This window comes from Cyanistes caeruleus, chromosome 12, assembly GCF_971803275.1.
Source record: "Cyanistes caeruleus chromosome 12, bCyaCae1.hap1.1, whole genome shotgun sequence".
NCBI classification, from domain to species: domain Eukaryota; kingdom Metazoa; phylum Chordata; class Aves; order Passeriformes; family Paridae; genus Cyanistes; species Cyanistes caeruleus.
The window spans coordinates 16,645,059-16,671,446 of record NC_141712.1 but is presented as its reverse complement, the minus strand read 5'-3'; positions in this window follow the sequence as shown (position 1 = coordinate 16,671,446).

The window sequence follows — 26,388 nt, the reverse complement described above, 5'->3', positions numbered from 1 at the left end:
TGATCTACTACTCAGCTCTTTTTTTGCCCCTTATTTTTCTTTTTTTCAATTATTTTTTTCAATGTTTCTGTTTTGAGATTTGTCTCTTGCTTGCATTGCTGTCAGCCAGCAAAACAACCAGGGAGTTCTGCTGGAAAAATATTTTTAGGTATGTAAAATTACCATCAGAGATTTGCCACTGACCATGTCACTTTGTATGCAGCATATCCAGCAAAAACATTCATATGCCAAAATAGCTGTGAGCTTACAGGGTGTTAGCCTGGGATAACTATAGCTTTACAATCTAACTTGTAAATTTTTATCATGCACACAAGCCCCCATGTACATGCATAACTCATAACCTAAACCATGTTATCACTACCACACAAGCTAGCCCTGTAAAAATGCAACCAAAGCTAAATTTAAATCCATGTGTAAGTGCAAAGCACTCAGCTTCTGTAACAAAGGTAAAATTGGGCTCCTGTGGTAAAGATATATATCCTTAATATAGCCTGAGAAATCACCAAACTCATTGTGTTGATGGTATGACCTAAACTAATCTTCTGTCCAGATTTTCAAAGATGAAAAAAATTCAGAAAACTAATCTAGTGCAATGCTGATAGCCTATGATGGTTGAGAGGCTGTAACATTATTTTAAAATATTATAATATAGCTGAAGTGCGATTTTCTGTAATGCAACATCAGTTGTCTGCTACTTGCTTCTGACTATATTTACATGAGAGAATAAGGTTAAAAATCTCAGCAGGTCTGTTAATACTCAAGGTGCAGGTTGTCATAAAAGCTGGTAATGTTTTCCTATTCCTGCTTTTTTTCCTGTTATTACAGGTTTTTATAAAATATACAAGATATGTGGCAACATGAAACATAATGTAACCTGGTATTTTCCTTGTCTGATGCTACTCTTTATTCCTCTAAATCAAATGGGAGTGCTACAAGGTGCCCAGGCCATTTAATATTTTGTTGTTCCCAGTAGCCTACATAAACGGAGTGAACCCTAGAGCACACTATACCTTCTGTCTGTACCAGTAAGTGGTTTTATTCATAAAGCAATTAAACACATCAAAACAAGCAATCTGGAGTGATGAGCGCTGGAATGGAAGCCTGGTATGGTTGGTGAGGATGCTGTGCTCAGTTTTAATTGGTTAAAATCCCATTTCATTGGTTCTAAGAAGATATTAATTTTTTTCTTGGAGGGTTTTTGGTCTGAAGACTATTCTATACTAAAGAGCTGGTGGTCTTATGGCTGGGGAAGGAATTTGATACTGAAGAAAAGTCTGAGAAACTCCAGTCTGGAGGGGCTGGAGCTATCCTGATTTGAAGTAGGAAAATCCTTGAAGTGTTGAGGTATGGACAAGATTTTTTTTTTGTTTCCTCTAGTATAATTTTTCTTCCTTTAAGAACCTGGGCTGCAAATCTTATGTGCAAAATATTTTAAAGGCTCCTTTTCATTTTTGTGTAAAAGACTTTTTTTTTGTACTACCTACCTAGTAATGCCGGCCAAATATTTATGTCTCCCCATGCATGTGCTATATAGAAAGACCTCAAAGAAAGTTGTTCCAGGCCTGAGAATCTTATGATGCAGATATAAAATGTAACAAGCCCGATAAGTGTGATGGTAGTAGAGTGAAAGCATGAAATGGCAGTAGCAGTGAGAGTATCTGAGTGGAAATATGGGTTTCATTCTAAGTCCCTGCCTGTAGAATATTTTGGACAAGTTTCCAGGACTGAAATCTCTACTATGATCCAAAACCTGGCCACAATTGATTGCTGTAGTTTCCAGACTCCTCCTGCATGCATCAAAGGAAACCAAACCATCAACTTATTTGAACAGTATAACATTTTCAGAATTCCAAATTTTCCCAAATAGCAACTTGGGTGAACCACAAGAGATGCATCTTACAGGACCACAGTCTGCCTCAGAAAACCTGGGGAAACTCCACTGTCTCAGATGGAAACTTCAAAGGATCCAGGAACTTTGAACCTTTTTTCCCCCTTTTAAGCTTTTTGGACTGTCTTGTTTAAATACTGAAGAATTAGAAAAATGTTTCTAGTTAATGATTAGATTGGGCATATGTTAGGGATACTGCAAACCAAGTCACTGCCTGTTTGGCAGGCAGGCTATTTTGTACAACTTAAGTATCTGCCACTAAAATGTTGTCATCCAGCAATGGTTACCACAGCACCAACAACTGAAATACCACAGCTGGTATAGAAAATATAATAACTAGTTGTCACAGGAGATTCAGGGTAGGAAATAAGTGTGCCATCTCCCAGGATGGCCTTTAAAATGCCTGTTTTTATAGGCAAGGTTCATCCCTGTGTTGTTCCTAACTCCAGATGTTGTTTCTAGTGGGGCACAGCGCAGCAGAATCCAATGGGGAAAGCAGGAAAATGAATTCTCTTAGGGAGTCCTTCTGTTCAAACAGGCCTATTCTGGAATAGGAGAGGCATGTGATGGAATTTCTATCACTGCAGTCATTAACTCAAGCTTGAATGACTTTAAAAAGTTGTGTTCCCATGTTTTTTTGGCTTTAGTCAACCTAACTTAATATTCATAGTGACCCTTCTGACCTTGGATGGTTGCTCTCTCCTTGTTGGGGCAGTTTTTGTTAGTGACTGTGTATCATATGAGAGTTCCTTAAATCAGTAAGGAGGAGATTGATCTACTCATGTTTTTAGTGACTCCACATTCTCAGTAATTTAAATCTCAGTCCACCACGGCAGTGAAATGACCTGACAGTGTTCCCAGTCTCTCTTTTGAAATAGCAATGGTCATTATAGTTCTTATAATAAACTGTTACTTGTCTTTTCATAGATAAAATTAATAGGATAGTTATTGAAATTTTTCTCCAAACAGAGGAAAGTTTAATTTTCTCTTTCTTGTCACCCAACTTTGCTTCCAGTAACAAAAAACTCTCAACAACAGAAAAAAACCCCACCCAAATCCCAGAAATACCCCATCAGTTTGAAACTATCAGAATTTCAAACCTTGGAAATGAATAAGGATATTCTACACATAAAAAGCCTGCCCAATTTGAGAAGAAAAATTTTTTCTATTCAGTTTCAAGGATCGTTTTCCACTTGGACCTTTGTAGCTTTGCTTCCTCCTGAGAAGGCAGGAGTTCTATTGCATGATTCTCCAACTTTATTCCAAGATATTAGTAGTCTGAATGAGTTTAATAAAAAATCACAAATGGAGCATTGAAGCCAGGATTTAACCACCTATGTTACACCATCCCAAAATCTAATACAAACCCACTGTGGTCTAGTGTCTAATTTCCATGGCTGTAAAGAGAAAGATTCAAAGGAGTCATTCCTGGATTGCACCAATGAGAGCTCAAAATCCCATTCTCAGGATTATTACAATAATTAGATCCAGATTCTTTCTTGTGTCTGAAAGAAGACTTCAGGCTATCGAAGAGCAAATTCTGTTATAAAGCTGCTAACAAAATGTTTTACTCCAGAAGTGTGTTGGATGTTAAAATTCCCAACAATGCTCACAAAATATGGCTCTGGTGCTGAGCTTAATTGAATTTGGTTATTTATTACACAACATAAAACATTTATTATATGGAATGCGTTCAAGAACGTCTCCATTTACCATATGTTTTCAAAAAAGCTTTACAAAGAGCAAATTGAAAAGATAAATCTGTGAAGAAGCCACCAAGGGTCAGGTAGTCCAACCTGAGGCTTCAGAGCCAACCAGGGACTAATGCCCCTTGAGACACCTCACTGCTCACACTGGGCTGTCCTTTTTCTTTCTCCAAAATTGTCCATGTCCCTTCTGCTGATCTGGTCCTTACAGAGTTTGTCCAGTATAACCACCCAGATTTTGTTTAGTTGCACATGATTTTCCATTTCTTCCCTCTCCTCTTTCTCAGTTGTCTGTTATGAAATGTTATGGTCAGTGCTGTCCTGGCATAGTCCAGCTGTGAAAAAGGCACCATCTAATCGCTCTCCATTTATTTTGTTGACAGCATGTGAACAGCAGGAAAGCTCATGTGTGTGGCACAGTGTTGGCTGAGACCAGGGTCTAGGAAGCACAGGGAAATGGATTCACTGTTGTTTCGGATTCTGCAAAGCTATTTGCTGCTTAATATTTAAAAACTGCAGTTTCGCAATTCCTGGCAAGTCACCATAAATGTATGGTCTCACTCTGTTATGATTCCAAGACCACGAGTATTATCATTTCTTTAAATGCTCTTTCTGCTTTTCCTTTATCTTAACACTAGTTAAGATGAATATTTGAGTGAAGGGAAAGGAGGTGGTAACTGCATTTCACTCTTTTGCAATAAGCTGTGTATGTAAAATAATACCAGTTGCATCCTAGGACTTTTAAATTTGTCTGGCATTGTATGTCATCCTGTGATGGGTAAAAGAGCTCAAACTTCTTTGAGGCATTTTGTAAGGACATTGTAAACTTTTTTTAATGCCTTTGTACTTAAATGTGAAACAGCAACTCTCCCATATTTATTAGGCAAATCCTTTCTTGTAAACACAAATAATTCTTCTTGTTAATTATATGTGATCTGATATAAATGCAGAGATAATCTGTTTTTTTTCAACCAGGCTTGAAAGGATACTGTCTGGGTAGGGGGGAAATCACATCCAAGGTTTGCCTTCTGCCTCAGATTAAGGCCAGTCACTTCCTAGGGAAGTAAATTAGAAAGGGAAGATGCACATCCCTGAGAAAAATGTGACACAACACAGCATAGAATCCTTCCCAGGCTCTGGCAAATCTTCTGTTTGGATTAGCATAGCGATATCTGGGGACTCAACCTTGCTCAAAGTTTTCTGTTGAGTTTCTGTTTATGTTTGTACTGAAACAGTCATTCAAGTCAAAATATATTTGCTGTATTGCTATATAGTTAAAAAAATGTCTTTGGCTATTTGAGATGAATCCAGAGGAAAATAAATTCAAGTGATCTCAAACAGAAAATGACCCATTTCTCTGACCTGAAGAATCTTGTAGTTGCAGTAGTGACTTCTGGTAGTTTTTATTGATAGTGGCTGTTGAATCCTGGTGAACTTGTTCTTCTGAAACCAAAGACCAATATGTTGGTGCCTGCAGTTTGGTTCCTTTGTTTCCTGCTGTAATATGAATGAAACAACTGCTCAGTACAACTTCAGCTGAGCTGCTGAACTTGAGCAGCTTTCAGATGAACTTCAGATGGTGGAATCTATGTTTAGTTTGTTTTGTTTATTCCTCAGCCACATGGTAACATCTCATTGACGTGGTGACAGTTGTTGACTCACAGCTACCGTGGTTTTGAAGCAGTGGGGTTCTGGCCTCTGCACACCATGAGGAGCCTCTTCCAGTTGTTGCTCAGAAAATAATTGTGCACGAGGCAAAAGGTCAGTTGTGGCTCTATGACCCACGTGAGAAAGGCAGATGGCTTTGAGCTGTGCTGCTATAACCAGACACTTATTCAACTTTGCCATGGGGCTCCTGATGTCAGGAGAGTCACTTGCTGCAGAGAATATTCACACATTCAGTTTATAGAATAGTTATAGGAAACTTAAAAACTGTGTTCAGTAATATACTTGTTCCCATAAAACTTACATTGGATCAAGCCAAAACTGAAACATACTGCTGTTTAAACAGAAACAGGAATAAGTATCCCACGCTAGGTTAATTTAATATTACATTCAGATGTTCTGGAATTAAGTGATGGAGCAGATGGGACAGTGATGACCAATTCTTAATAAAATAAAAAGACAGATGATACTTTTTAGCTTATTTATTTTTAAGAGCCATCAGGAATAGCTATGGATAATAGAAAGCAAATTTTTACTCCAGTTCTTTTAAGAGTTAGGTTTATACTTGTTCCTATGTCAATCCCCCCTCCCCATAATAACATCTCTGCTTACAGTACTCAACTATCCACATTAATTTAACTCATTGTTAGTAAAAGAAATTCTCCTTACTTTATAATGGGGTTAAAGGAGTAGCATAGCTCTGGTTTACAGTAAAATTCTGTGAACTCTGCTTTTCCAGTACAAGGAGGATGAAACTGGCAACAAGGCAAGGCACATATAATTAAAGGCTGCATCAGCTATTAGGGAAGCTTGGTAAATACTGCACTATTTATTGATCAAATACATTTATACAAATAAGTTGTCATTTAAAATGGCTTTTTTCTTGAAGATGGAATTAGGCATAGGCCAGGGGTCCCTAATGCTTTCTCTTCTCAGATTTCCATCTGTTCTGGGGTCTAAATGACCAAACATGCTCTTTTGTTTCTCAAATTTCCCAGACTAACTTAATATCCTGAAGCAGCCATGTCTGCAGCCCTATCTAACCATGGAACTGAGGGTGAGAATAACAGAACCAAATTCACAAAAAGCCATCATTAGGGAAGACACTGGTGGTCAACCAGGCCTGGTTTTCAGACATTTGCTGCTGTTTTGGGATCACCATACCCATGACTAGTTCTTCTGCTGAAGACTGGCTTTAAATTTAAAAGCCCAGGGATGCTTTGGGCACAAACCAGAATAAGATGGATAGTGACAAAACCAATTAGAGTGATGTGATGATTAACAGTGGAAAAAACAGCACCCAAGAAAGCTGGATTTCAATGAAAAAAGTCCCAGTGTGGAAGTAGGGGAAACAAAGCAGAAACTTTTCTGTATAAAGTGACAATGAAGAATAAAGATCATAAAGTAAAGATAAATCTGTTTCACTGTTCCTCTGGGGAAAGGATGAAAAGCAAGTAAATGCTGTTGACATGAATAATGCCTTAAACACTGGGGTAACTGATAAATGTTCAAGTTCTGTGAACTCAAGCAGAATGCAGTTGTACAGGATGTTTCCTTTCTAACCTGAAACCAAGATGTCAAAGAAAGAATAGATGCTGATAGGGCAGTGCATTGTTGTGGGGATTTGGGAACTTTAAAGATGGTCTTATTAGAGAACAATGACATCTGCTCTGCCATTAGTCCCACTCCCATCCATATATTGTAGCTGTATGAAAATTGTTCACAGATAGGATGAAGTAATTTCTATGAGCCAACAAGGAGGAGAAAAGCTGAGAAAGGTGGTGGAACATAAATCCTTGTGCTGGAAGGGCTGGAGGCATCTGTGGTAACAGCACTCTGAACAGACACTGTTAGCAACAACATTGCCTCGTGTTATTGCACTGCAGAGAGTCAATGGAATTGGTTTTCAGTCCTTATTTTGAAGGATACCTGTGTATTCTGCTTGGAAACATTCCTAATTTGCAAGAAATGAAGGTTATGTAGTTCTTCCTGATCCAAATTCTCTTTGCAGAAATCACTTTCCTGTTGCTTTTTGCTTCCATCCTCATAACTAAATGAAAGAAGTTAAGTCATTAGTACATGCAGCTTGTCTTCAATATTCTTTGTACAAAGTTATGGGGAAAGTAATCAATAAACATTTTTGTTTCTTTTAGTCTCTTGGTTGTAGTGTGATTGCAGTGGAACTGAGAGCAGAGATCCATCTTTAATGCTGGTTTTTTCCCGATAGAGCTTATGAGCCAATACACATTGTTTACTCAAGGGGCCATATGCAGCTAATCTTTATGGAAATAAAGGACAAAAATATTCATATCTAGTAACATTTAGCTAACTTGTTTTTTTCCCCATCTAAGTAGGGCAGGTAAACACATCCCTGATTTAGAGTAAATCACTTGTTTGAAGGATTTTATTATTTTCCCTATTCTTTTCTGCATGTCTTGAACTAAGAAAAATAAATCCATAAAAAGAATACATTAACCTAATATAGGTGCATTGAATATCTGCTGCTACTTTCTGCACGGTATAATTCTCATCTGATTTACTTCAAAACATTGTGATCCCAGCTGTAGAATAGCAACAACTGCAAACTAAAAATACTTAGAATTACTGAGTCAAAAAGCTGGGCTTTTAAAAAGCATAAAATCGACTGGGACCAGATGGTATAGCAGGAGAGCAGTTGCTGGGTTTTAAATTCACCTTTTCAGAAGTGAGATCATTAAAAGCCAGGTACAGGCTGGAGCTATAGGTAAGATTCAGGAGTGCAGGCAGGGAATAGAAAGGTTCAGTCACCAAATTGAGCAGACAATAATGTGCAGCTTTGGGATGTGGAATCCTGTATATATTCTCTCACCACCAGCACCATCCCAAAAGGGAAAAGTGAATGTATTTTGTAGTGCTGAGGCTCTTCTGCATGTGAACTGGAAAGAATGACCAAATATTTACTGATTCAATAGGAGGTGACACATTTTCAGTCTTGCTGTCAGTAAATAGTTGAGGATGTTCTGAAGAAACTACTTATTTAAAAAAAAAAAGTTTGGACTGAATGATCAGAAAGGTGATTTACTGGAATTTAGAAAGGAAGATAAGTAAGGACAAGTCTCTCTAAACAAAGTACTAGATTTCCAAAGGGCAGGCACTGATAAATTGTGAAACCAATGAAGTCTGTTGAACTGAAGAGCTGTTGAAGCTGGATGTGGAGGAGACAGGGAATCAGTCACAGGATGCATCTGGAGCTGTGACCCTTGCATTATGGGCATCCCTGCTCTCCTCACTTTAACATAATGTGCTCTATGTAGGCAGGGAAAACATTTTTAAAAAGCCTTATTAGAACAAGCCAAATGCTTGCAAGGAAAATTTAAAATCAAAGACAAAAAACAAAGCCCCAAAACAAATGACTAAAAAGGCAGGTGTGTATTAGAGGTAAAGCTGTAAATAAGCCAGAAACAGAACTTCACCCTGCTCACTGATCACTTCTAGACAGGCTGGTTTTTGCCCAGCTGGCTGCCTCACCATCCTGTTTGGTGAAAAATGCCCAGTGGGATGCTTTCCTTCACTCCTGCTTCTCCTCCTGTGCCTGGATCCATGGTCCTGCCCCCCTTCCCAGGTCAGCACTGATCTGCTGGGCCAGCAGTCATGGCCAGAGATGAGCCTGCAGCTGAATCCCTCCTGTGCTATCCCTCACCCTGAAGCCATCAAATTCTAATGCCCATGGGAGTGGAGAAAGGAAACCTGGTCTTGAGGGAAGGGGAATCTCTTCCAAATGGGCATGTGCTGGTGGAAAATGCTCACAGAGCCAGCTCCCAGGTGAGCAGGGCAGTTCAGCTGCTCTGGAAGCGTGTGATCCCAAAGGGTGGTGAGAAAATAACCTCTCTGCTGAGCTGACTGGGAGGCAGTGAGTGTGAGATGTGCAGCTCCATTCATTCTAGCCTGGCACAATTACTCTGCATCTGATCCAGCCTCCTCAGAGAGGGGAGTTATTCACTTGCAAATCACGGTAGGAACAGAAAACCATGAAGGGAACAAAACTGAGTTTAGCTGAGTAATGAGAAGGGTGGAGAGAATCTTGTCTGTAACACCATGGAGGGGAGTCTTGCTTTTTTTGCTTTTATCAGATGGATGACTATGAAATGTGTACTAATCTATCAGAAGGGCAGGATATAGGTAAATGGTTTTAAGACCTCATTTGGTTAATGAATTAAAATGCAGAAGAAAAAGAACCCGTGTAGATATACCCACTTGATCATTTATCACTGCAGGCACTCCTAACAGCCATGCCAAATTCAGGCTTCAGGTTATTCACTAATAGCCATAGGCAAATGAAATTAGCATAGTGGTGAATAAATTAACCCCAGTCCAGTAGGAAACTTCTGTATCCTACTGAAGTGCAGTGCAGAAGTGTTGGTTTGGGGTTTTATCCCTACAGGGTTTGGGTAATACACCAGAGATTAACTGTCCATGTGGAAAGAGCAAAATGCCATCCAGGTGACACCTGTAGACTGAGAAATGGGAACCTGGCCAGAAATCAGGGAAGTGAGGAGAGAATTCCATAAGCTGTGTGTTTGTTCGTCTCTGTTTTGATATCATTTGATACCTAATTTTCAGCTGTACATATAAAGTGTGTATATGTGTGTGTGTGTATATATATCCCAGTGTTTGAGGGGAGTGTGTCTGGCCAAGGAAGAACTCTCATTAATGCTGGTTTGTTTTTACTTGGTTTTCTGAGCACCAGTCCCAAAAAGGAGATGCTGTGCATTATCACTATTATTTAATTAATTTAATTTGGGCATTATTATAATGCCCAAATTGTAGTGAGAGTAAAAAAGATGATGGCATGACACAGGCCTGAAATATCTGATGTAACACTGTGCCTAATGGGTAAAAGATGAGGAAGAGGGGAAAAAAGGGTAAAGAGAGGATTAAAGCAATGAGAGGTTGCATTTAATCCTTGCAAGTTCTTCTTGAAGGCAGTACTATTCATAAACTATTCTAATGTTGACTTAGATATTTTTTGAAAAGCAAGGGATTACCATATCTGTTCTGTTGGGAAACTTGTTAGGTGTTTGCTACCAAGTGAGGTGAAACAAGGTAACGTGTTTGAGAGGTGTAATTCTCCTGAGAGTCACAGTGGCATTCTCTGCCCACGCCTGGTGCTCCCTGGACTTCAAAGGCACTTCCTATTACTCATTGGCACTGGGCCCTGCTGGCATGTTTGCTGCAGGGTGAAAGACTGAAATAAAAGAACAGATGTAAGAGATAGGTATCCTTCTTGTACTAACTGTGCTGGTCCAAGGGGATGGATAAAATCTCTCTGGGCTTTATGTTTCTTCTGTGATTACCAGAACTGTGAATTTGGTTGTTAATTTTTTGGGTTTTTTAGTACCTAGAGAAGATGCCAGTCAAAGATGGCTTGACCAAATGACTACAATGGGATTTTAAACATCACAGAATTTTCAGATCTAATATATCTGAATTCTGGTCAAACTACCAGATATCCACAAAAACACTGCTATAATCACTTACTGTGTCATGAAAAATTGCTTTACTATCACATTGCAGAGCTGGGTACAAAAAGGGACTGATGGCTCTCATAGTGTGGAGGAGATTGTCTGCATTGTATGGGGCCCTGAGAACATTTGATCTGGCTTGTTTATATAAGGACTGAGAATATGGGGCATGAACCTTTATCCTTTGCCCCACAGTACGATTTTTTGCTGGCCTTTAAAATCACTTCTAATTGGGGATATTTTGAATTTTCCTTTTGCTAGGCATAATGGTGACAGCTCTGCTGCAAAAACAAACATTCCCTGTGCAGCACAGTCCATCACTGTGAGCCACTCAGCACTGTTGTTGCAGTGATATAAATGGATCCCCATGCAATGAGATAGTGATTAATAGCAGGTAGAGCACAGTCTGCAAAGATGTGGTACTGTATTTGTCACCCCCCCAGAAGTTGTCATTTAATGCACTCTATCAGGAGCAGTTTTATGTAATGGACATGGGAAGATCCATAAAAGTAACATCTGAGACTGCAGTAGGGCAAGTATTGATTTATTTGTTACAATAAAATTTTTGTCATTACTATGCAATTGCTCTATCTCTGGAAGAATTGATATATGTTGTTGGATGTTATAACCCACTATGCAAAACTTTTCCTTTTTTTTCTTTTTTTTTTTTTTGTCTTCCATAATTTCCTGTAACTCTTCTAAGGAATCATTATTCCTTATTACATAGGCCTGGCATGCCACCTATTTAGATAAATGCCTGAACAAGTGTGCAGTAAATATTCACAGCAGCTCATGTTTCAACTATATATGCCACTAATTAGATAATTTAGTGGCTCAAATAAATAAACACAAAAATAGAACAGACCTGAAAAAAAACAAACCAGAGAGTGAAATGTACAGGCACTGTTGTCCTTTGGGCCAAGATACCAACTTTTAGTCTGTATCAAATGGCTCTAATATGCTGTAGATGGGTGAAATAAAGAAGGCTGAACAATGAGAGCCGACAGAAAATCCAATGTTGCACTCAGTTACCAGGTACAATAACAAATGATCAGGGAATATTATAAATAATGACTCCTCTGTGTCGCACGTATTTATCCATAGGTTTGTGGCACCTTTCTCACCGAAAGCTCAGGGAACGTGCCACGCAGAGTGTACCCAGGATTTCAATATCCAGAGCCCTTTGTTTACAGACCTCAAAGCGCTTGTCAAAGGGGAGAAGCATCATTGTCTCTCATTGACAGGGGGAGAATAGCCCATGGCTCACCCAAGGTCACGGCACACAGCTCCCATGCAAAAAGAGCTGCTGGGGTTTTCTGCCCGGGTTTGCCTTTTTTAGGTAAATAATGCAGCCCTTAACTGTGCTGGCAGGAATCATGCCTCAGTGCTGGAGACTCCCACGTGAGAGCTCAGATGATGTGGGACTGATGCAAGAATGCTTTTCCATAGCACAGACCTTTTATTTGCAGCATTTTGACCTGTTGACAGGTTTAGTTTTCCTTATGATTTCTTTACAACTTCATTTATCAGCCCTGTGGTCTTTAAATTAGATTCTCCTTAGATTAAACCCATAGATTCTGAAACTGCTAAGCAATTCAATTAAGCAGGATGGAGAAAATAGGTGGAAGTTTTCTTTTGAATATCAACCATTGCAGGCACCAGTGACAGTACTTGTGTGAAGGCACTTTAGAGCCTCAGGCTGGCACAATTCAGCCTTGTTTATTATTTGTACACCCTGTCTGACAAGGCAGATATATTTATCCATGTACTGTTTATAATTTTCGTTGCTATTCCTGATCCTAGTAAAGTCCATTTTTGCTCTTGCAAGTTTTTAGAAGTGAGTGTTGGGTGGGAAGGAATCATAGGTTCCCCAAAGCGCTTTATTTTTATCTTGCTTACCTCAGTAATTGATGGTGAGCATCCTAATTTGCTGTTTTCTCCTTGCTTGTATTTTTTGATAAAAACAGCTAGTGATTCAATTTGCCCTAGTATGCTCTCTGGATAGATTATATTTTACTGTGTACTTTCCTCAAAACTTACCCAGCTCTTCAAAAAGAGCCCATGCAGCTTTTTCCTGAGATTTTGCCTCGAAAGTGAGGGTGTGACTGGTGTCTGCATGTCAGGGGCTGCAGCACTCAGTGACACAAAGACACAGCACCAGCTCAGCAGTGACACTGCTCACTTTTCACCAGTCAGGATTAAATCAGCTTTGATATCTGCTCTAACTTAGCATCAGGGCTCCAAGCTTCCCTTGAGTGGCTGCAGACAGCTCAGATGCTGAGGTCTCAGTGTGGCACTGGAAGTTTTGGTGGTTAAAGCTGTGTGTGCATTGCTCAGCTGGAGCACTGGGGCTGGGACTCTGTGCTCAGCAGAGACAGGGCTGAGCTTGCTTGGAGGGGGCTGAGGGCAGGGAATTAGCCTGGAAGCAGCCCAGATGGAGAGGGGCTGTGGGACATAAATCAGGGGCTGTGGGAGAAGGTCTGGCCATGAGGGTTCCTTGCTGAGCTGCTCCTGGAAGACCCTTGGGTTGAACCAGTAAAAATGGGGTACTTTGAGGACAGCGTTCCAGGCTTGACTCTGTCTTTTATCATCTTAAGGGTTTTAAGGTGGTTTCAACATTGATTTTCATGTCTGAGTTTTTCCATGTTGGATTTTCACTATTGCTCAGATAACACAAACTACAAATATTTGTGGTTGCTGATCAGCTGATGGAAATATGAGCATTGCGTGACTTGCTACTCAGTTCCATCTGAGGATACTCAGTATCAGTTAAGGTTAGGATCCAACAACAGCCAAATGAACACTCAGGAGAGGTCAATAAACTGCAAATAAGATCTCTTCTAGATTATCCTTCTTCCCCGTTTCAAGCTGCTTGAAATGAACTTTTCTTCACATTTCACACAAAGACACTTGATAGCATTTTATCATTTTATCATTTATAAACCACTCAAAGCTGAATAATTTACCAGTCCATAATATTCATGCCTGTGCTGCTTAACATGAAAACACAAAAATATGTAATAAATTAAAGACCAATTTTGGCTTTAATTCTCAGCATCTGAGGAATATACTTTTAAGTAGTGAGATAATTTCCAGCTATCCAGAGCTGAGCAGAAATATCATACCACTTCACTAAACATCCGTGGTTTATAGAAAAATATAGATTTCCTTTAAGTGCTTTACTTAAGTCTTTGGTAAGTCATATTTACGTTATTATTGTTTATGTTCCGAGAAGTCAGTAGAAGGACAGCATTGTTGCAGTTTATGTGGTTTTATGATTCACACTTGATGAGGTCGCTATCAAATGAGGGAGAAGAAACCACTGACAAGTTTATAGTTGTGCTGTGCCATAGGACACATGGCAAGAACACAACAGCACAGGCAGGTCACTGTGGTTTCATAATCGGCATTTTATATTCCCAAACATGTTTTTGTTTTGATCCTCTAAAATCATTCTGCATAGGAAGGCATCATTTTGACCTGAAATCTGGCTTTGCTGTGGTGTGATTATGCTAATCTGGTTAAATATCATCACCACACAGCTCATAACTGCAGATTTTGAAGAGACTTCACTTGAATCCTCAACCAATCCTAAATCAAAGTACAAGCAGAAGAAAAGTGGATCATAAAATCTCAAGGTGGTGGATGGTGCAAGAGGGAAGCATCTGGTTCTTATGATGATGTAATTGGGCAGATCCAGATTACCAAGGTTTGAACTCTGACCCTCCTGATACTGATTATTTTTTCCCCCTGTGATGTCAGAAGTTTATTTATTGCACTGTCACATTCTGCCTCCTTTGTCCAAATTTCAAGAAAGTGCTTGGGAAGCTCAAAGTGTGCACACAAGTGTGATGCAGTGGACACTGTCAGACCAGGCAGACACCACAGGCACAGCAACAATCCCCAAGTGCAAAAACATCTTTTTGGATCAAAATTGTTTCTTACAATTATACCTCCATCTTTTATTTATGCTGCCTCTCTGCTAAAGGTAACTGACTGGGGAAGGAACTTCAGGCTGTTTAAGGCCCCAGTTTAGATGTCTGGGTGCTGCTTTGGGGATTGACATTCATCAATGTTGTGTGTTTCTCCATCTGCCAAAGCTTGATAGGAATCAGCTGTGGGTGAAGGATGTAGTAGTGGAAGATTGTTTCATAGAGATAATTGTGGTGAATTTCTTGGGATCAATCTTTGTCTATGGGTTGTTAAGCAGGATCTGCAGCTGTTTGTCACCTTTTTTTTTGATGTCTTGTTTGGGCAGATCTGGAACACAGAGGACACTTGTAACTTGTCTGGCTGTACTGCTCTGCAAAAATATTTGTTCCTTTTTATATTTCCAACTGCCCTGTTAGATTACTAAGCCTCTACAGAGGTCTCCAGAGCTCAAGTCTCATGCTGGAAAATTCCATTCAGAGTATGCTGTGAATTCCTACTTAGATATAAGTGCTTTGAGTGTCTTCAGGGAGGATGTGGATACTTTCTTATAGCTTCTTTCTAAAATGTGTGTAGGTGTATTTGTGACTTTTCCCAAGGCTGATAAATCAAAGCAAAGATGCCAGGAAATTATTTTTAATAAGATGAAATCCAAAGTGCTCTGAAGCTGGTTTCTACCAGCCCTACTGAATTTTGGATCAAACTACATAAGAAATCTTAAGCATTTCAATATAGAGCATATAAAATTTCTGGTACATGGAACTGGCAATTGTGTCTGCACCAGTAAACTACCAGGAAAGTCCATGGTAGGAAGAATATCCCTTGATCCCTTTTTCTTTGAACAAGAAAGGAAAAGACAAGGAATTAGGATAACTTTATAAAAGCAGGACTAGATAATGCAGGGCTTGATCCCCCAGGCCTTTCAGGTGGCACACACCAAGAGGAAAGGCAGAGTGGTTATGGAAAGCTGGCTGGAGCTTAGGCTTGCACTGAGGAGTAGGAAAGGCAGGGAGAACTGACTTTAGCTTAGCACTGGAGAGGGAGGCAGGCAGGGTCATTCAGCCCTCCTCTGCTAGCCCCAAAACTGGAGGGAAGGGAAGGCATGTCACTTCTTGAAAGCATCTTTCTTTTGGCTCTTTCCAACAAGATCCTTCAATGTGTTTATTATCATTTGGATGCTTGGGGATCACTGAGTAGGGAGTTTTATCTTAGGCTGGGTTCACAGGACTTGGACTTTGCTCCTCAAAGCTGGTGTCAGAAGCCCTGTGCAGAGCTGAAATGAACCATGATAATTCAAGATTTTTCAAGTCTCCTGTTTGATATCTCCCTCTCCTCTGAGTTTTTTCCCTCCACTCCACATAGAGAAAAACTTAAATACATATTTTTCTAAGAGATTGCTGTCTAATTTTTTCTTAAGTTAAACCATGTGTTTTGTTGGAAACTTTAGATATTTATCTGTTTTTCTGTGTTTTGTTTTTTTTTTTTTCTTTCCCTCTTATACTTTTACCCTCTCCTTAGGGACCCACAAAGCAAAACACCAGTGTCTCTTCCAGACAATGTTAGAAGGACAAGAGATAAAGCAGGGTTATATTTGCTTTCAGAAGAGTTTAAGATGACTGGTTGCCAAGCTCTCCATCTGCGTGGATGAAGAGTGGTGGATGCAGAGCCATGCACGTCAGCTCCATGGGGAACAGGCAGCAAAGCTCCTTCCTTGCTTCTCCAGGGAAAGTGCACAAACAGTGTGGACAGTAGCAGAAGGAATTGCCCATCTCTAGGAGGGTTAGAGCTCTCAAAATCTCCTTTAGTAAAAGCTTGCCTTTCTACCAATGAAATAAAGGGCTTTATTCATGCTCCTGGTGGCTGTGAATTTGGCAACTTCCAAGAGCACAACATAATTTCTATTTTTAGTAGCTTGGTACATGATTAGAACAAGAGGAATATATAGTACATAATAGGCCAAGAATAGAGCAATAGATGATATTTTCAGATTTAATTTTTCATTTCTGGGCACTGATTTTCTGGGTGTTGTCATAAGCATCATCTGCATGGCCATTTCCCAGTAGGGAAGAGTCTGGTCTCTGACAGATCTGCCCCTTCCCTGAAGGGTATTTTTGAATTGGAAATTAAATCCTCTCTGCCTTACTCATGTGTGTCAGGAGAGAGCAAATGTAAACCAATCCTACCAGGGCTGTTCCCTGTAACCAGAAGTTTCTTACACTCTAAAGCAACAATGGAGTTCTCTACTTTCTAGCCAAATATTCACATGGGAATCCAAAATCATGGTAGGTGATAAATGTAAAAAATATCTGAGTGGCTATTTCATCTTTCTTCTTGTGTTTTGAGATTAAATAACCCTCATTCCCCACCAACACAAAAGCTATACTCCTGGATTTTAAGAAAACCATTATTCCAGGAAAATTCAGTTTTTCAGCTGTGTATCCACCCTGCCAGTAAGCTCTGTCTGTCCAGCTTTTATGAACAGGTACATGTGGATTTCCAGAACAAAACAGCCATCAGCTGCAGTCATGTTGACATCACAGAAAGAACTAAATTTAGTCCCTGTATAAGGGTGACACTCGGCTCGGTGGCATGGTTTGCTTTGGAATATTAAAAATTAACACATGAGAAACATGCAGCTCACTAGTGGTGTAGCTTTGGGGATCGTTAGGGAGGATATTAATTTAAGTAGCTCAGGACTTAATCCAGGGAGGTAACTTAAAAGGAGTTGGGAACAGCAAGCAGGAACCTAGCACTGCTGGAGAAAATGAAGAAACAGCTGGAGAACAGGGCCAGCCTCACTTTTATTGTGCATGGCAGTGAGTGGCTTCAGGAATAAATCAGGCAATACTGAACTCCTGTTCAGTTTGTGGGGTGTATTTCCTGCTCCCAAAACCTGTGTTGTGATTGTCACCGAAATGATAGTTCATGGACAGCAGATAATCCTGTGGGTTGGGTGGTGGAAACCTTTACTTTGCTTTGGAAGATAGAAATAGCAGAGTGAAACAACTTCACTGCAAAGAAGAAAGGATTCAGGAGGAGAGAGGATGAATTAGTCTCACTTCACTGAAGCAAGTCATGCTACAGAGCTTTACACTATCTGAGGAATGGGCTTGTGTAGGGATAAAATGATGGGAGTATTCTCATTCTGCCTTAAACTGCTGTAAAAGGAAGATTTTGTTTGTGGGAAATTTATGGTGGCATGTAGGAGAGTTTATGTGAACAGCAGAAAGCAAAAATGCATTCTGTAATATCCTGACCATGTGTGTTTGCGTGGCTTAGCTTGGTTTTCCCGTGACTGAATTTTAATTTCAGTCTACTCCCCCTCCAAATATCTATTTTGTTCTACCCCTCTTCTGCTGGTTACCGTGTTGTGATGTATTGTGAGAAGTGCCTTTGTAACTAGTCTGTCTGCAAAGGACCATGTCCAAAAGAACAGAGAAAGTGATACACAGAGCATGAAAATCCCGTGGAGATTGATGACTGTGTACACCAACACACGGAGACGTGTGTTTGTACAGGGAGGAAAGGAGAAGCAGAGCAAGAAGTTTCAAACTTTGGTCAGTCGTGAGAACTGACCCTGCAATGCTTTTTGAGCCTCTTTGCATGTGTATCTTTGATTCTCTGTAATGAGTAACGTACTTACAAGGGATTATTTCATCTCCCAGGGGGCAGCCTGACCCCTCTCACCTCCCCTTATCGTGGGCGTGAGGAGCCACGGGGGAGGCGAATTGTGTTTCGCCCTTCCCTGAAGGGTGTGTGCAGGGATGGAGTCTGGCAGACTGAAAAAAATCCAGCAAAAAATGACTTCTCTGGCCCTCAGCGTGGCTGTGTGGTGTTTAATCTTGGCTGTGGGTGCTGGGGCTGGCAGCCCCTGGGATGGGGGCACGGCTGGAGGCTGAGCTCAGGCAGTGTCACCTATATATATATATATCTATATCTATATATACCTACACCTTTCAGTACACCAGCTACAACTCACCCAAAGGCACTCCACTGAAGTGTGTACACATTTATTAAGAAATCCTTATGTATATTTTACACCCCTTTTCCTCCTGATTTAAATGTCCTGATGAATATTTATTACACCCAATTAAATTTTAGTAGCATATTTGGTTGTCGGGAATGAAATCTTTATTATTATTTACATATTCTTTTGTTATTTGCATATCTTTATTTACATCTTCAGCTTTATTATTAATGCACACATACAACTTTTAAAGTAAAGACAAAGCCTTTGACTAGAAGGAAGTTCAAATGCAAGTATTTACACTGCTAATATCTGCCAGAGAAAACACAGAACACAAACTCATACCTAAACTCACATGCTCAGGAAGAGACATTCCTAATGTCCTGTTGTTATTCTCTTTTTTCCTTCATGATGAATTTAAAATACAGAAGGTTGGCATGTGGAAAAAAAATGTGAATTTCTGCATCTGATCTAGATCTATGCAATGAATATCTAAGAAGCAATTTGTCAGGAGTTTTCAGACTAAAGTTCCTACAGCACATGGCTTGTAGGGAGCAGTGATTTACAATTCCCTGTGAAAGCTTTTCTGGGCTGGAAAGCTAATAGATGATGTTGCTATTTAAGTGCTAAGAGAATGTTTTCAGCCCTCAAAGGTTAGGATCAAATAAAAGTTGTGTTTCTTGGAACACACAAGGGAACGGTTTTATCCTGAATTGATGTGTCTCTGTTATTTATCTGTTTGAATTCATTGGAAAATAAATGTTTTCACCAGGGAAATATTTTATTTTAGTATGAAGAGCCATTGAACACATACATCTGCCTTGGTACAAAATTAGCTGTGATATTAAAGTCGTGTTCAAAGGTATAGTGGCAAACATTCATGTGGAGTCCAAAACCACTCGTTACTCTTGTTTGATTCTGCAAAGCTGCTGTAGGTTTCCCACATTTGTACCCACACAGCTACCTAGTGACTGAGGGATGGATTTAACACCGTAGAGATGTGACAATTCCTTGAGGACTCTTGTGGTCTGTCTTGATATGGAGGTCTTAAGTACAATTTATGAATTCTGGTTGAAGTTATGAAGTTGCTGGTATGAAAAATGGGAGCATCCTGGATTGCTGCAGATAGTGAATCCATCATTTTCTCACAAGGCCTGTCACGTTCTGCAGTATAATGACCATGGAGAGTCACTCATTTTAATGCCTTTGTTCTGAACAGGGAGTCAGGAGAACAGATTTTCCCCCATAATGCCAGGAGAGGGAAATAAGGTCTTTGGTAATTTCTTGGACAAAAGCAAGAGGATGAAACATTTGTTGAAAAAGAAGTCATGGAGGAACAAAGAAACACAGACAGAGTTCTGAGGAAGGAATAAATAATTTCCTAAGAGAAAAACCCAACCTAATGGCAGGACCCAGAGTAGGCCAGAGAAAGTTGGCAAATAGAGCTGAAAATCTCTCTCTGAAAAGAAGCCATGAGACAGCAGAAAAAAATCCTCATCAGCTAATGAGCCCAGATTCCTGTCCAAGGAATTCTCCAAAGTGCTGAGGAACCAGAGAGAAAGAAATAAATATAAGCATTGGGTTTTTTTTGTTTATGTATCTTTTGACTTCATGATAAGTGACAGGGATATTTTGTACTTGGACACACACGAGGATGTGTAAAGGATCCTTGTGTTTAGAGTTTGCAACTGCTAATTCTAAAATCCTCTGGCTGGGGAGGATCCCCTGATGGATAACCACCCACAGATGACACAGCACTCTCTCCCAGCAGTGACTTTCTGTTCTTTTTTCTCACTCTTAGTGTAGAGGTGACCACTTTTTGCCAGTGTCTTGTTTCCTATCACTATTGAGGAGCTCTTAGAGGGCAGAGCAGTGGAGCATAGTTTGGGTTTGCTTTGCTGACAGCCCCTGTGTGCAAATTCTTTTTGGCAAATTGGAAGTCTGCTCTGAACCATGTCTTTTGCATCTGAAACAGAAGAGGTGGGGAAAGCCTTCATCACACAATTAACTTCATTTTGTCACACAGAAGTCTCTGTTCCTTTGCTTTGCCAGACTGAGCTGAGCCCTGGTGAGAGGACTTGCAGTGTGTTTTTGAACTTGAGAAATGACAGAGGCCTCTAGCACAGGGTGTAAAACATAATTCCTGCCACTTCATCTCTTTTCAGTGACAGTATAGTGGAAAGCAGTGCTGAGCACACAATGCAGAGTCACTTTTTCCCGTCTCTGCAAGATGTTGCTTTAAAATTAGGTGAGATGCATTGATTTGAGAAAGCCAGGAGCAAGGCCCAGAGGAGGTGAAAGAAGAGATGCTACTTGCTCTGTCGGAGCTATTTACTGACCAGCTTTTATTTTCGTCTTTTATATTGCTGAGAAATTCATACATTGTATTTGCCTTTTGTGTCCAGCTCTCAACAAGTATCTCTTTGTCAGCCTCACAAAGGGCAATAAACTCTGTGTTGCAAATAAGCCTCAGTAGCCGCTGGACATTATGACTAATTGTAATGCAGCATATATCCTTGAGGACTATAAACCTATATTAAAAGACAATGGTTGAGAGAAAAGCTATTGAATTGAGATAGTACTCATGTAACCCCATGGGGGCTCAACAGACAACAAGGAGGCCATTGATACCAGCTCTAATACAAAAAGCCACACAGACAGAGAGTCATCCAAACCAGTATGGTGTGTGGATGACCACATAGTTCAGTTTAATGCTGCTTTTGTTTTGTTCTCACTTCGAGGCAGACAACGCACACTGGAACATCAGAATTAGTTCTGTTTAGATTGCTGCAGAGGGAACAAGCGAGAAAATTAATGGAGCAGTGCCCTCCCCCCCCCACCACTGCACCTTCTCTTGTTGTGTGCCAACTTGTCTGAAATCTGCCCAGTCCCAGGGCAAATTCTGTAATAAAAGTGAAAGAAAACAGTGTTGTTGGTTTTTTTGTTTGTTTGATTGATTTTTGTTAGGGTTTTATTTATTTTTTTTTTCTAAAAGACTGAGAAATGTTGAAGTTTCTTTTGCTATTTCTCTTTTTTTTATTCTCTCTCTTTTTTTTTTTTTTTTTTTTCCCCTTGCATGTTCTGAATCAGTTCAGGTCTGGTGGTATAACAGATTTTCTGAAACTATCAGGAGAGTTTTCATTTAGGATATGAAAATGTAAGCAGTCAGGGTTTAACATGCATTGCAACTGAGGGCAGAACTGCTCAGGAGCTGGGAGAGATTTCATGTTGAGGAATCCTGGCCTTGGCTCTCACCCTTTGGAATCATTTTATCTCTTGTTTGGGTACCCCAATATTGTATTAGTCACGGAATGGGTTGCACTAAAAAATCGCTTCCATCACTGTGGAGTGATACTTTTTCTCTGCATAGATATAATTATTTAGATTGTAACCTGTGTTTCTATGGGCACAAAGCCTGTATTTTACTGGGACCTGTCTGAGATACAGATGATTCTTGAAATTGTGTTTCACTCTCTGTTCCAATATTAGGAGCAAGACTGTCGCTATAATTTAAAGCTGACCAAGCCTGTAGTTAGGACCTACTTGATGAACTAATTAATGATAATTTCACCCAGAAAAATCCCAATCTATTGCTTTACTAGCATTTTCAGGAAAACCAAGGAAGGATTTGTAAACAGAAACAGAGCAAGGACCTACTTTCTATTCTTTTTTTTTCTTATTATTTTATTTACAGATAACATCCTTTGTTAAATAGTTTTCCTAGGCATCCCTGCTGAATCACTCAGAAATTCCTTCAAATTTCATGTAAAATTCCCAACAGTTTGCATTATGGGGAAGGTCATGGTTCTTTTTCCTCTGAGTTTTTTTTGTCTCATCAGCCTATGTTTAAGTTCCTCAGGCCCTTTGTAAGTACAGTTGCAGTTGCAATGGGTGTGTTTCTGCTGCCCAAAATAAAATGAATATATAAATGATATTATAATAAATGAACTTTTTCCAGCAGGTTTGCTCAAGCCCCAGGCAGGACCCTGATTTCTCCCTCTTCCCTAGTATCTTTGTCACTGGATGCCTCTCATTCTCTTCATACTCTTCTTTTTAACTTCTCTCCAATGTGATTTTATTCTTTCTTTCATGGGATGATTTTTTCCCGACTGTAGTTTCTCAACATCTTCTGCACAGCACCTCCATCTGCTTTTGTCCTGTGAAGGAATTGCCTCTAAAGAAACACCCTAAGTGGGAATTATGCTTTTATTGGAGCCAATATTTTACCCAGTGAATTAGTCCCAGTGGAATGAATAGGACGATTTGCATGCTTAACATTAGGCAGACTGAAGTCCTTCACTAAATCAGGTCTAATGTGCACATTGAACTTCCCCTGACTTAGGAGAAATTCTGCAGTCCAAAAAAACCCTGTGATTGAATGGCACCATGTGAAAACCTGACAATGTTGTGGCCAGTGACAAAGCTGATTGTGGTGTTTGTGGAACCAGGGTGGTACCTCAGATGTTGAGTCCTTAGACAAATACCCCAAGAACAAAAAAATTGTACTGAAGGATTTGGTATTTTAAGAGTTAACCTACAAATTCAAACACAGGAATTTTGTATGAATTTCACTTCTGTCTTTTTCCTAAAATAAATTTGTTTCTTTTTAAACTGACTTCAAGAAAAAAAATAAGAGAGAGAGAAGAAATCTACCTTTTTGTTAAATTAGCTTAAAGCAAACAAACTGAAACTTCTTGATGTTGTCCAATGCAATTCATTATGCTGGTGCAGTACTCTTTTTTTTTTTTTCTTCTATTTTTTTCCCCTTTCCATTGCCTGAATAATGTTCTTTGAAGACTACATCATCAATAAACCACTCTGGTGAGGTTTAGAGGGCCTAGAATAATGAATAACAATTAGGGGCATTTAAAAGGTAATATTTTTCCCTGCAATTTGGGAATTGATTTATGAAGTTGGGGATCCTCCAATTTCATCAAATAAATGGTTTCTTAAACCAATTCTTCTTACCGTCATGGTAACACCTTTAGATCTGGCACAGTTAGCAAGCTTTCTTGCCAACTTATTGTTTTTGATGCAAATGAAGCATGTCAACTTGCACAATTAACAGAATTCCTGTCTAAAAATGTTATGCATTTTCTACAGCCTAGTTAAAGTAGCACAGTATCAGTTTTACAGTGAGAACTGTCCTGTTGGGTTTCATCTGTGTGATGTTACACTTATTTTTGAAATTAAAGCCGTAGATATTTTTCCTCATGACATTTCTTGAATATGTGTTAGAATTTGAAGGCCTGAGGAGCACACCTCAAATGGAGCCATGCAGTGAGCCTGGATAAGTGAGTTAAAGGTCAAAGTCCTGCTTAGCAGCTCGGAAGAACAAACCATAATGCCAAAACCAGTCAGTGAAATCAATGATTGGGTGTGTAAAACACATGGAACAAAGTAGTTGGAGTGAGGGATAGGATTGTGATAATCACCCCAGTGACAAAGAAGTGTGCACATCCTTGAAAGCAGCTGTGGAGAAGCCCGTTCTGGGCATTCACTGACTCTCAGGCTGCCTGAATGACCTTCATCTCCAGCTCAGTGCCAGCAAGCTTTGATTCACCTTTAAACAACCAGCCCCTGGGATGTTTCCAGTATCTTGCTGGTGGGTCTCCTAATGGAATTAAACTATAATACCTTGCACTCTGGTAGGGCTGAATGTATGGATAAAAAGATGCTGAGGTAATAGTCTTTTTTACAGATCCATAAGCCTCTTTGGAAGCACAAGCCACAATAATATTTCCCAGAGGCTCTAACCTCTTTAGTAGAACAAACCCCCCAGGCAGAATGTGTAAAGTTTTGAAAAACATGAAAGTATCCCCTTCGATCCCAAAAAGGGTGAACAACACAACTTGTAGGAAACAAATATTTAACGCATCTAAAATTATCGCTTACAGTGCGTTGCAAGAAAAAAATCTGTTTCTTCGGACTTCCCTCCCCACTCCTTGTGTTGGGTGATGTATTGAGCCATCACCCTTTTGTTTATCATCACACTGCTGAATTTTTTTCCCCAGTAGAGAATTCTCAGCCTAGGTGGTGTATTGGCAATGCAGAGGAGTGAGGTGGAGGAGGGAAGATATTCCTGGAATTTCCCAGAACTGAAGAGTAAGGGCAACATCTCCCAAAATTCTATCACTGACCACATGCTTAGGGGTCACCTCGTGTTATGTTGGTCCAGCCCTTGGGCTGCTCCTTTGTAGCCAGTGTGGAAGAGCATGAGAAGCACCACCTCAACGTCTCCAAGGCTCTGAGTGTGGATGTTCATGCCCTTCCTTATTAAAGCTGACTCATATAAGGATTCATAAGATTTCTTGTACTTCCTTTCTTGTTTTCATTTTTTTTTTTTTTTTTTAATTAGGAGGCAACATCAGCTTAAAGTATACAAAGCTAGGTATTTAATTTGTATTTGTTTGTTATGCCCTAATCCTACCCACTATTTAGGGTCATGAAAATATGAGCAATTAAGTTCTGGGTCTTTGTGAGCTTTTCGGGGCCCTTTGGAGTATTTTAATTCCAGCTCACTTTGAGGTACCAAGTGTGATATCTGCAGTGGGCTAGGACAGGCAGTGCTAATTAGTTTTGAAGGATGTGTTTGGTAGAAATTCGATATCCGTGGCAAGAGCCCTCTGAATCATCTTGGTGGTGGGTGTAGAGTAGCTGGCTGGTCAGATACAGGCAGGGGATTCTGCCTTGCCTTTTTGGGGGCTGAGATGCACCTAGAGCAGCCTGAACTGGAGGGGCTGGCTCCCTCATTTCTGCTCAGTAGGGTACAAGGAACCACTCCCAGAAATTTGATCATAACCACAAAAGCAATAGAAAACAGAAATATATTTTACTCAGCCAGGACTCTGTCAGTGTGTCTTGGAGAAAACAGGATAAATATTTGGAGATGCCCAGTTGGAGCATTATTTGGAGAGCAATGTTTAGAATTGCTAAATCAGATTTTTCAGTGTGGCACTAGATAGGTGGTCTGGAGAGTAACTAACTTTGTGCTGGCTGAGGCTGTTTTCACACATTCAAGCTTGTGTTTACAGAAAGAGGAAAAAAATTAAAACAGTTTTTTAAATTTTGAAAGTCTTTTCAAACACTGTTGCATAGAGAAATGGTGTGGATATCACAGTATTTATGAATCAACAACTTTAAGGAGCTTAAATATGAAAAACAATGTCTTTCTGTTACTTCCAGAGTATGCTGTTTGAAAAGCAAAAAGCTTGTTTTTCCCCTCTACAATTCTATAGAGTGAATGTCTGTCACTGCTTTTCATCAGATCAGCCTGGAGCTACTAAACCCTAATACCCTCAACAGACAACAGCCACAGTGCCAGGGAGGGATTGCCTGGGCTGCAGCTTCCAGAAACATGTGAATCACCCCAGCACTGTGCAGCTTTTTGTGCCTCTCTTGCAATTTCAGCAGGAAAATAAGAGTAATTAGAAAGCTCCATTTGGCACCAATGCTGCTGGTTTGAAAGTGACCTACTAAGCTGCAAACCATCCTCCCCCCCCTCCTCCTTTCCTCTCCACCCCACTCACAATCTATGTCTAAAATCTGCTCATCTCTAGCGTGGTGCTGTTTGGAGCTGAGCTGCAGCACTCCATGCACATTCCTGTTGTGTTTAGAAACTGTTGATAAAAGATCTCACAATATTTATGTTGGCCATATCCATGTATGTCAATACTGCCATGTCCTTGCTGCTGCCAAATTCTGTCTCTTTTTATTATTTTGATATATGGT